Genomic DNA, 12606 nt, shown 5'->3' with positions numbered 1-12606 from the left:
CTAAACTAAAACCTAAAACCTAAATTAAAACCACAGCCCACCATCGCAGGCCGTCTGCACGGCAAGCCCTCCTAGGAGTTTGTACTGCAGACTCTGCCTGGGCAATGGCTCGCAGACCTCTGGGGTCATCTTTTCAGCATAAAGCTCTACAACACCCACTGGGATGCCAGATCTCTTCTGAACTACAGCAATCAATGCCAGAATCCCCGGCTGTTCTCACCAAGAACATTTTGTGTTCTGGAGGCTAAGATAATGGTTTCTGCCCTGATGGGTGTAACGTGAATCTGAGCTTCAGAGCAGCATCTTGAGCCAGCTCCTGAGTAAGAAACTGATCACGTTCAGCTTTGAAGACGCCATCAGCAACTAACATCCTCTTCTTGGAAATTCGCGCTGCCATGATGCTGCCACACACTATCAAAAGGAAAGCAGATTGTGCCTTTCTTAGATCTCGCTAGAGCAAGTCAGGACAGTGCGGTAATAACAGGCTGCCCATGTAACAGACCTGGGTGGGAGTCAGCCCTGCCACTTGGTTGCTCTGTGACCTTATGAAACTCACGTGAGCTCCCTGAGTGCCAGCATCCTCATTTATAAAGTGGAGTTGTTCATGAGTATTACCATTTTCCCCTAGCCTTGTAGGGTTTAGGGGATCGTGAGAGGGAATGCACAGAGCACTTTGTTTATGGCTACAGCACTGCCATTTTCTACTGCTACTATTACTACCAGGAATGAAAACAACAACAAATAAAAACAAAAGCAACCCAAAAATTGCCCCCAAAGGAAAAGTGTGTCGCTTCCTCTCTGTTCTGTTTCCACACAAAGTTGCCTAGGACCCTGATATGGCTTGGGTGTGTCTCCACCCAAATCTCAACTTGAATTGTATCTCCCAGAATTCCCACATGTTGTGGGAGGGACCCAGGGCGAGGTAACTCAATCATGGGGGCCGGTCCTTCCTGCGCTATCCTCGTGATAGTGAATAAGTCTCACAAGATCTGATGGGCTTATCAGGGGTTTTCACTTTCCCTTCGTCCTCATTTTCTCTTGAGGCTGCCATGTAAGAAGTGCCTTTCACCTCCTGCCATGATTCTGAGGCCTCTCCAGCCATGTGGAACTGTAAGTCCAATTAAACATCTTACTCTTCCCAGTCTCGGGTATGTCTTTATCAGCAGCGTAAAAACAGACTAATACAGGCGCTGAAGTGCTTGGCTTGTTTCTCCCCAGCACCTAGGAAAGTATCTGACGTGCAGCAAGTGCACTATACATACTGCTTAGAGGAATGAATGAATGAATGAATGAATGAGGAAAACAGAGTTCTAGAGTCAATGGGCTAACCTTTGGGAGGAGCTTGGACTGAATCCAGTAAATCAACCAATCACACATTTGAAATCAATAACAATTTCACCATCATTGGTCATTATTAGAAAAACTTTCTATAGGCAAAATGAAGCATCTGAATGTCTCTATGTGTAAGAGTAGACTGTTTATAAAAACCAAAATGACAGTTATTTTTAAACTTTATATATTTCTAAAGGTTGTTTAAAATCAAATGAATTTTTTAAAACTTTTATTTCAAGGTTTCAATCAATAAAAAGTAAAATAAAATAAAGTACTAGAAAATAAAATTTGGATTCAGAGGCTAGAAACCTACAATGAAGACATCTATCAAGGCAGGAGGATTCCTATGAGGCCAGAAGTTTGAGACCACCCTTGGCAACATAGCAAGACCCCAACTCTATAAAAAACAAAAATGAGACTAGTATGGTAGCTCTTGCCTGTAGTTCTAGCTACTTGGGAGGCTGTGGTGGGAGGATCACTTAAACCCAGGCATTGGAGGTTATAGTGAGCTATGATCATACCATTGTACTCTAGCTAGGAGACAGAACAAGAGTCTCTCAAAAAAAAAAAAAAAAAAAAAAAAAGTCTAGGAAGCTCAGGGTAGCCAATCCTTCCATTCCCTTAGAGACACCGCAAAGTTAGGACATGCATATCAGCTGAGGCTCGGCGGGCCTTAAATGCACACATTTGCACAGATATGTGCATACCTCTATATAAACTCCCTGACACCAGTGACTGGGTCTGTTTTATCAAACAATGTGTGCATTAAACTTCAGATGAAGCCTTTATTAAACATGTATTGAATGAATGGAACATCTTTAGAATGCTATATGCGATTACACAGACAGGTGACCTCTCTCGTTTTGCAGCATCCTGAGATGTGGTCACCATGGTGAACATTCAGGTGGTGATAAGCGATGATGACTTCCCTTACATTTTTCTGCTTTAGGAAGCACCTGCCTCTTTGAACCTGGAATGGTGGGATGGGGTGGGCGTCTATCCTTCCTTGTTCACACAGGCGGCTGATACAATAATGTGATCATCAACTCCCCGCTTCCTGCAGCCCCCCACTAGCTGGCTGCCCCAGCTGCAGAATGCAAACATCTGCCGGCATCATTAAGGCATTTCTATACAGCACCAACCAAGGCCTGACCCTGTGACCATTTCCACCATTAGATTTGAATGACCTCAGCAGCAGGGCTGAAAGGCCGGAGTATTAATTCACAGAACCACAAGCTCAATTTAAGATTTAATTTGAGATAACGAAGAGCTACTGAAAGTGTATTCAAACTTCTAAGCATGCAATAAAAGACCTTTCCCTGTTTTCCAGGTTGAATATGAATCCAGTATTTCTTTAACAGATTTATTCACAAATTTACAAACAACATGAGCCTCTTTTCTCTAATTCCTTTTTTTTTTTTTTTCTTTCTTTTAGTTTTTTGGCTTTATCCAGCCCTTTTATGATGTTTCTTGCTAGGAATCTTTTTTAGTTCTTCCTCCCTAATTTATAAATGTCTGTTCTTTAGGAATTACCTTTCAATTCGATAGCATTCTTGAAGAGAAAGCAGGCTTCCTTAAGACTCTCCCATACCTTTAGTTCTCTTGCATTCCAACCTAAATACGCTAAGCATCTGTTTGTTCAACAACGATGGGGTTGCATAAAAAGCTTTCACCCAGCAATGTAACTCTCATTAAGAAAACGTGATGGAAAGATTCAAAATAATATTCCACCCATTAGGAACGCGGGGCCACTTGGTTTTAGTGAATGCTTAGGCTCTGAAGGCTTTATTCATAAAATATTTAGAACTCTAGGTGGGGACGGGAATTTTAGTTGGTTCAGGTAGATTTTTGGTTTTTTTGTTTTGTTTTGTTCTTTGAGACAGAGTCTCACTCTGTCTCTCAGGCTGGAGTACAGTGGCACAATCTCAGCTGACTGCAACCTCTGCCTCCTGGATTCAAGCCATTCTCCTGCCTCAGCCTCCCGAGTAGTTAGGATTACAGGTGCATGCCACCACACCTGGCTAATTTTTGTGTTTTTAGTAGAGACGGGGTTTCATCATGTTGCCCAGGCTGGTCTTGAACTCCTGACCTCAGGTGACCCACCTACCTTGGCCTCCTAAAGTGCTGGGATTACAGGGGTGAGCCATCACACCTGGCCTCAAGTAGATTTTTTGACACTAAAGAGTTTATTTTAGGCTGGGCATGGTGGCTCACAACTATAATCCCAACACTTTGGGAGGCCAAGGCAAAAGGATCACCTGTAGTCAGGAGTTTAGGTCACTCTGGCCAATGCAGTGAGACCCCATCTCTACAGGAAATTTTAAAAATAGCTGGGCATGGTGGTACACACCTATAGTCCTAGCTACTCAGGAGACTGTGGCAGGAGGATCGCTTGAGCCTGGTAGGTCGACGCTGCTGTGAGCTAAGATGCCACAACACTCTAGCCTGAGCAACACAGTGAGATTCTGTCTCTTAAAAAAAAGAGTTTATTTTGGCCAAGGCATGGTGGCTTACGCCTGTAATCCCAGCACTTTGGGAGGATGAGGTGGGTGGATCATGAGGTCAGGAGATCGAGACCATCCTGGCTGACACATTGAAACCCCGTCTCCACTAAAAATACAAAAAATTAGCCGGGCGAGGTGGCGGGCGCCTGTAGTCCCAGCTACTCAGGAGGCTGAGGCAGGAGAATGGTGTGAACCCGGGAGGCAGAGCTTGCAGTGAGCCGAGATCATGCCACTGCACTCCAGCCTGGGCGACACAGCGAGACTCCATCCTCAAAAAAAAAAAAAAAAAAAAAGAGTTTATGTTAATATTTGAAGATGAGAATTGGAGATGAGAATGTGTTGCTTTGGACTCAGAAGCCTGGATCTATGAGGGCATTTGCTGACTATTTTGTGTCTGACACTGGGCTAGGTTACTCTGCATTTTCTCAAAGACTCAGTGCAGCCTTGGAAATAGACTTGGGTTTAAAGCTCAGCAAGCAACTGAGTTCCCTGAGCCTCTGTCTTTGTCATCTGTGAACGACCACATGCCTCGGTGCTTCCTGACAACAACTTTAAAAGTTATAAACATTGACACATATATGGGTATAAAAATACCACAGGTCACCTGAGCTTGACCCTGGGACACTGTTGGGAATGGGTGAACTTCCTAGGAAATGCAAACACTCTGGTCACCGTGAAGATTACACAACGGGCAAAGGCCAGGACCACAATATTTTGCAATCCTGAAACTCATCCACTTTATTAGCCATTGGGTTTTCAAAATGAGAAGCCATGTGGTGGGTGGGGGAGAAGAAGGATAAACCAGAGGCCAGATACAGCTGTTGTAGAGTGGAGGATGGGAGAAGCTTGGCTTTCAATCCATCCTCCGTCATTACTAGCTGTATAACCTGGGGCAAGCCTGTGCCTCAGTTTCCTCACCTTTATCATCCTTCTGCTTATCAGGTAAGAGACGATGCTTAACATGCAGGGATAAGTAGATGGGTGTAAAGCCACAATTCCCAACACAGAGAAGGCAAATAGGAGAAAGGCCAAGAGAAAGTACACCCATACGTTTGATGCAGTGCAGTGGGTTAAATAGGGTCCACCGAGAAACATGTTCACTCAGAACCAACGAATGTGACTTTATTTGGAAACAGGGTCTTTGCAGATGTAATTAAGATAAGGACTGAGATGAGATCTTACTCAATTAGGTGGGTCCTAAGTCCAATGACTGGTGTCCTTATAAGAGATGGAAAGGACACAAAGTCAGAGGAGAAGGTGATGTAAGGATGGAAGTAGAGGTTGGAATGTGGTGTTTCCAAGCCAAGGGACACCAAGAATTGCCAGCAGCCACCAGAAACCAGGAAACAGGCAAGGCATGGTTTCTCCCTTGTAGCTTCCAGAAGGAACCAACCCCACCAAAGCCTTGATTTTGAACTTCTAGCCTCCAAAACCATGAGACAATGAATAATTCTCAGTCCACCCAGTTTGCGGTAATTTGTTATTGCAAGCCCAGGAAACACATACATGTGGCATAGTTGGTATTAAAATGCAAGGCGCTTGCCTCAAGAGAGGCCCTGTGGTCTTACTTTCACCAAGGCGGTTATTATATCTCAAGGAGGGGACCCACTAATCCTAAGTCTGTCCACTGATCCCAAGAAAAACCACCTAAAGTTTCTTAGCAGGCAATGGCCAACTCTACCAATGGAAACGAAGCTGACTGGAAGTTCTCAGATCATCAGTAAGGAAGATTTTTATTTAAGGATGGGAAAATGATTTAGGAATACTGAGATGTCTCCAAACAATACTTCCAGGTCTTAGTTGACTCCACCATTATTTCTGGCATATTCAGGACACCACTTCCACTGTTGTAGGGCATGCAACCTCTTCAGTAGCCAAAACTTTGGGTCACACATGTAGAGGACATTCTGGTACTGCAAATTTGGCTCTTTGGCATCAAAACGTAGCAGTATCCATGACTATTCTTGCTTTATTACAGTACCCAGATGTCAGTGGCTGGGGGCTTCTCTTACGTCTCCAGCAAGCAGGGACTGGGTCACTGTGCATCCTGAGAGCCTATTAGAGTGCCAGGTCCATGACAGGTGCTCATGGTTATCAACGGAATGATAGTGATGACAATACAGAGGTAAATAGTAACAACAATAATGGAGTTATTTTATTTTCCTCCATATCACCACATTACCACCCCCATTTTACAGGTGTTGATATCAAACGAAGAGTAAATTAATGAATGGATGAGTGAATACACAAATAAGCAAATAATGAGTCTATCTAGGAGGGAGCAGACTCAGAATCAAGTTCAAGTCTCACTCAAAAAAGGCCGACTGCAAATCTCGCTGGTGCAAACACCTAAGCTCTTACCCAACATCAGAGATATTGCTAAGCCTTGTTTATGGATGAAAATGCTGGGAGTTTGTGGCCTTCAACTGTGCTGGTGATGCAGGGCAGGTGAGCCCCAGAATTGGGGCTTAGCCCAAAAGGGTTCTTGTCTTTGCCCAGGAAAGAATTCAAGGGCAAGCTGGTGGTGTTAGCAACTTTTATTGAAGGGACAGTGTACAACAGCAGCAGAAGTGCTGCTCCTTGCAAAGCAGGGCTACCCCACAGGCAGAGTGCCCAGAGTGGCAATTCCAAGGCAATTCTGCCATCACATTTACACCCATTTTTAATTATATGCAAATTAAGTGGTAGATTATGCAGAAATTTCTAGAAAAAGGGTGGTAACTTCCAGGTTGTTGAGTCACTGCCATGGAAAGGGGCAGTAACTTCCAGGTGTTGCCATGGAAATGGTAAACTGACATGACACACTGGTGGACACGTCTTATGGAAAGGTGTGCCCGCCCTATCCCTGTTTTAGCTAGTCCTCCATTTGGTCTGGTGTGTCACCCCATCTATGGAGTTAAGTCTTGCCTCCATAGGCAAGTCCCACCTCCTGCCTCACTGAGGGGTCACTGAAGACACTGAATGACAGAATTAACTGATGGCTGACTGGAGTGCTCAATCAACTGGCCTGCTGAGCTGGGCTCATTTCACCTGGTAACCTGATGGGGCTGAGAAGATCCAAAAGAAGTGAACTGAACAGTAGTGGCCAACTGACTGGGAAAGAGTGCAGAAGACTGAACGCTTTGCTGTGGAATGAACACCTGAGTACTACGGGCCTACTCCTGTGCTAAGTGCTTCGCCGTTATTATTTCCATTTAATTTTCTCAACAAGCCTCCATTCTAGAGCTAAGCACAATGAGGATTAGAGAGATTAAGTGGCTTACCCTGGAACATTCGATTCAGAAATCAGGATGCAAGTCTAGGTTTCCCGACTCTGCTCTTAAGCCGTACACTTAACCTCCACTTTATATTCCCTCTCTCAGTGCTAACGAATTTCTGCCAATATTCTCACTTACACTTAAAAGCAACCTTTGGAATTACGTATATTGGCTCCAATTCAGGAAAGATGAAATTAAGGTCCCGAATAGTTAATGAGTTGTCTGGCAAGCTAGTTACATGGTAGAGGAAGCACTCAAAACTGCCCAGGCTAGAGTGCTGTGGCATCTTAGTTCACTGCAGCCTCGATCTGCCGGGCTCAAGTGATCCTCCTGCCTCAGTCTCCTGAGTAGCTAGGAGTACAGGCGTGTACCACCACGCCCAGTGAATTTTTAAACTTTTTGTAGAGATTGGGTCTTGCTGTGTTGGCCAGACTGATCTCAGACTCCTGGCTTCAACTGATCCTCTTGCCTTGGTCTCCCGAAGTGCTGGGACTATAGGCACGAGCCTCTGTGCCCAGCCTCAGAAGTGGGCCTGCCTTGTCCTAGGGCTTTCTATTGTACTTCAAGGCCTGAGTCAACGAAAGCTGTAGAATAGCTCAACCAACCCTAATCAACAGAGAAGGGCTGTGTGTGCTGGAGAGGGTGATGCTGTGGCAGGGCTGGGGCAGGAGCTGGAACATGTCCACGCTGGGAAGGAGATGGGCTCTGATGTGCAGCTCAGGTCTCCCTTCCAGGGTAACCTGTAGCCTTCAGCCATCGGCCTTTCCAGGGAGTACCTGAACATAGAGAGCTACCTTATGCAAGGGCACATCCTTCCTGGGGCAGCCCACCCAATCACAAGTCAAGGCAGGTTTATAAAAGCCTGACCACATTAGCGCAATAGGGATTAGCTCTGATGGGTCCTCTTAGTTCCATGAGGTTGACTGAGACCCTTGCTGGACTGCATCTCAGTTCAACTTCTGCCTCTGCCCACTCCATCTTCCATAGGTGTTAATTCCAAGGCATGCGTTCTCCGCAACACACCTGCACTCAGAGTCTATTTCCTGGAAAGCCCAGGGAGATGGCTTCTCATTTCTAAAGAAAATGACCTATGACAATAAGAAGGCTTGACCTCATCAGAAAACTTTTCACTGGGGCGAATGGACTGCCTTGGAACTCTTTCCATCCAAGACAGAGAGCGAGGAGGCACACCCCAGGGAAACAGAAAGGGCTGGGACCTGAAGAGGTCCTGGGAATTTTAGGAGGTCGCCAAGCGAAGACAGGGCCCGTTTGCCTCCACACGAAGACTCATCCCCGATACCCAGGAGTGCAGGACTTAACAGGGGCTAAACTTCAACTACTTGTTGACATAATTAGTGCTGGCTCCAAGCAAGAGGTTTTGTAGCCAACTTGGCGTGGGTTCGTGAATTTTGATTGGCAAATTTGAAGCAAAGTTCAGCCAAGCTCTACATGTATTTTGTAGTGTGCCTTACACACATCCAGAGAAGCCAACTCTTCCGATAGATTTTTCAGTTTTATGGTTGTTGGTAGCTGAAGATATTAGCTCTTTAAGGAGACAAATGCTTCTGGCAGGCTGGCCTGCACTAGGAATAGGAGAAATGCCTTCGGGTTTCTTCTAAAATTAATGTAATAAGATGCATTAATCAGAATTCTATCAAGTCTACACACTTGGCCTGGGCTTAAGAAGCAATACTTTGAAATTGCAGTTGGCTAAGCTTCCCTATTCTTTGTGAATCAGAGTCAGGGTTGGAAAGAAAAAAAATAAAAGAAGAATACAGCTAATGTTTAAGAAAAACTGGCAACAGGAAAACATTTAAGCAACTTTTCATTCCTTAGTTCCACCAGGGGCTTTAGAGGGTTAGGGGAAGTTTTGACCTTTGTATTTCCACAAACGTACTTTAGATTGCGAGATCAAAAACAGTTGGTCAGACCCCACGCCAAGTCAGGACTGGTTTGGGCAATAGCTCAGGTCCAAGGTATTTACTTATTTGTTTCTGTCTAATAATAACTTACTCTGGGACTTGCAATGGAATCTTGGCTATTTCTTGCCTTCAGATGTTTGTAACCAGGTGATGAAAAATTTTGGAAGCCGAACTAGATTACACAGATGAGTACTTGGCATTGCATAACTTGTGACTTAAAGATGATCTTCTCAAGAAACCAAAAAAAAAAAAAAAAAAAAAAAAAAAAAATGGAGCCACAAAATCAGAGCCAGCCCCAGTTTCTTCACAGCAATTGCTCATTTTTAGATGACACTCTACATTTTAAAGTGACATAAAGGTATCCTGAACATTGTACAGCAATTTGGTCGTGCTTTCAATGTGACACAGCTACATCTGTATTTACTATTACAACTCAGTACCCAAGAGATGAAAAATTTTAAAGACAAAGGGCCAGGCGTTTGTGGAAACATTTCCCCTCCTTGTATCAAAAAAAAAAAAAAAAAAAGTGGCTCCTTCTTGTCTGGTAGATTTCAGTAATTGGCAGGATTTTGAGTAAGCTCTTTTAAAAGCCCTCCGTTTCTATTTTCACATTAAACACACTTGCAATATCTATTAAAAGCACAAATACTGAAGAACACACCAAGACTGTCAATGAGCTTACATCTGGAGTCCTCAATATATCAGGAAAAAATGAAGTGAACATTCACAGAGTTTTACTTCTTTGGGAACCCAAATGCGAGGAAAGAAAAGGGTGTCCTCTTTCTCTCGCCTTCTGGTCCTATCCAGTGTCCCAAATTTTACATCCGTTCTTTATCAGAGGGTTTATCAGAGGGGGCCAAGTCAGGGATTTAGTTAAAACAACAGATACTGGATTCTGCCTTCATTCTGGGGAGTATTTACTCACATTAAGGCACAGGGGATTCCACGCTAGGAAAGCAGAACAGAAGCATGAGTATTTCTGCCACGTTCTGGCTACGACCACTTGGCCTTACAGTTTTAGGGTGATTAAGCAACATCCCAGGAAGGACACACAAGGTCACCCAGGGGACTTGGGAACATCGAGAGAGAGCAGGGCCAGTGAGTGGGACGGGGAGAGAACCTCTGAGCCCCGTGTGTATCTTGGAAGTCACTCTCAAGTTTCTATTTGGGCAGACAGAGCCAGATGTGAGCACGGACTCACAGGCAGCCAAGGAGCAAGACGAGGGTCATTGAAACACGGGCAGAGAGGTCTGCTTGCAACTGCCCTTGGCCTCAGACAGATGCAGTGCAGTTCTAAAGCTCTTCTGCTCCTTTTCAGATTTCCTTAAAAGAACAGGAAGGGAAGGAAGGATTAAAACCCAGGGGAAGCAAAAGGAGCCCTAGCTCAGCTGAAGTTTCCTTCCAGAGACTCCCTCTGCCCCCATAAATGTGTGTTTTGGAGGAAAGCTTATGCATTGGGCAAGGAGGTCATCATGGTCTGAGATTTCAAACTCTTGGTCAGGGTCCTGGCAAGAAGCAGATGGTACACTCAAAACGGGTAATGTAAGAAGTGTTTAGTAAAGGCACTGTTTGTAAAGGTCGGTGCAGAGTTTAAGGAAATAGCAAGGTTTCATGCAATGTACTAGAGTTAGTAACAGAAGGAACAGTTCCTGCCTTTGTCAGCCAAATGGATGAAAATGGATGAAACCTCCTTTTTTTTTTTTTTTTTTTTTTGAGACAGTGTCTCACTCTCTCGGCCAGGCTGGAGTACAGTGGCACAATCTTGGCTCACTGCAACCTCCGTCTCCCAGGCTCAAGGAATTCTCCTGCCTCAACCTCCTAAGTAGCTGGGATTACAGGTGTGTGCCACCATGCCTGGCTAATTTTTGTATTTTTAGTAGAGATGGGGTTTCACCATGTTGGCCAGGCTGGTCTCGAACTCCTGACCTCAGGTAATCCACCCGCCTCGGCCTCCCAAAGTGCTGGGATTACAGATGTGAGCCACCGCGCCCGGCCTGGATGAAACCTTCTGCAGAGGAAGGTGGTGAACTGACACTCTGCAGGGAAGAAGCGTGAAAAGTAAATTGCTAAATCCGACCAGAAGAAGAAAGGGCAAGAGAGCCAACTACTGTCAGCTTCCGGGCCAGGTGGAAGAATCCGGGGAGCACAAAGGTAGCTGGTGCACAGACCACACCTGACAGAGCCCAGGGGTGGTTTTTCAAGGGCAAATGACGGGCCTAGTGGGGACAATGCCCACAGTTCCCCAACTTCAACCAGAAGGCCTTGGCTGTAATGTCTAACATACTGCCACGTCACATTAGTTGTTATTTGAAGGAGGAATTTTTCCCCAAAATACCTGACCGGAAAACCTTGACCCTGGATGTCACCCTCATTTCTCCCAGGTCTAAGGTGCATGATTCCATAGAAAAAAACGATGTAATCCACAAAGGATACATCTTGAAATTGGATAGGTTGGAAAAGAACACAGGTGCCTTTATCCAAGCCATCACTGCAACCTCTTTTGTTCTGTACATATATGAAAAGCCAACATTCTCAAGTAGAGGTTCATTTAGTTTTTTTTTTTTTTTTTTTTTTTTCAAAAGAGGCTTCTTGGTAGTTTGATTAGACAGTGGTATGTAGGGGATATAAGGATTACAGAAACTTAATTTTTTAACATACAGTATTTTTTAAATATCATTTGAATTGACATAGAAAAGTGCATTTTTTCCAGTTTTTTAGGGAAAAAGAGATACTTCACCAGGAGGATAAAAAGGAAGAAGAGGGGAAGGGGAAATAAGAATTCCAGAAAGATGAAAAATTGTTGACATAAGAAGGAGGCACATTTTTGCCAAAATTCTCTAGAAGAAAGAATTATTATGGCTTCCCAGTAACTGACTCCGCTTGCCGGCAGGGGGAGGATCTGGCCGGGTTCCGTCTTCTCTTGAGATGACACACTGTCCTGCGCTGAAAACTTGAGCCACAGCCCGTGTGCCTGGGCAGTATTAATAAATGCAGATATTCAGCAAGGAAAGAAAAGAAAACTCCTAAAAGTAACAGCAGGTGACTTAAACCAGGGGAGATGTAATAGAACCTATAGAATTGGGGGTGGGGAGGCAAGCTTCAGGAAGGTTAGCACTGGGGCCTCTACATTTTCTAATATAGATTAATGGCTTGCTCAGGCAAGCAGCTACACGCTTGCTAAATGTGCTGACCGCCTGAAATTAGGAAAGGTGGTGACTAAGGAAGGGAGAAAAAAATAAATAAAATGAGCTGAATCTGAATGTGCCTCACTCATCCTGGTCTGACATATGACAAACAAAATTAACGGCGACAAAGAGAAAGCAACAAGTAGCAGGTAGTAGAAAACAAACATCAAACGAATGTGATTGATCTCAAAGAGGCCCTTTGTTGTTGTTAAGACCTTGGAGTCACAGTGGATACTTGAGGAACACACACACAGGCGTTCACACACACACACACACACACACACATTCCTGCCCACATATACATACATCAAAGCCAGACCGCCACAGAATTAGATGGGCATCGTTATATCTCTCTCTAACCAGGATAAAATGTGTGTCTCCAGAAATTAGAATAGATTATCTTGGA

At 44.5% G+C, this 12606-nt stretch overlaps 1 protein-coding gene and 1 pseudogene across 3 annotated transcripts in view; both read right to left on the bottom strand.

The window, feature by feature from the left end:
• Positions 1–12606, bottom strand: part of WWOX (WW domain containing oxidoreductase) — a 1124793-nt gene that overhangs the window by 383887 nt on the left and 728300 nt on the right. The gene's annotated exons all lie outside the window — the stretch shown is intronic.
• Positions 1–12606, bottom strand: part of LOC102138128 (small ribosomal subunit protein uS3-like) — a 143148-nt pseudogene that overhangs the window by 66742 nt on the left and 63800 nt on the right.

The sequence above is a fragment of the Macaca fascicularis genome, chromosome 20, assembly GCF_037993035.2.
Source record: "Macaca fascicularis isolate 582-1 chromosome 20, T2T-MFA8v1.1".
Classification (NCBI taxonomy): domain Eukaryota; kingdom Metazoa; phylum Chordata; class Mammalia; order Primates; family Cercopithecidae; genus Macaca; species Macaca fascicularis.
Note: the sequence above shows the minus strand (reverse complement) of the source record. Positions and strands in the feature narration are given on the sequence as shown.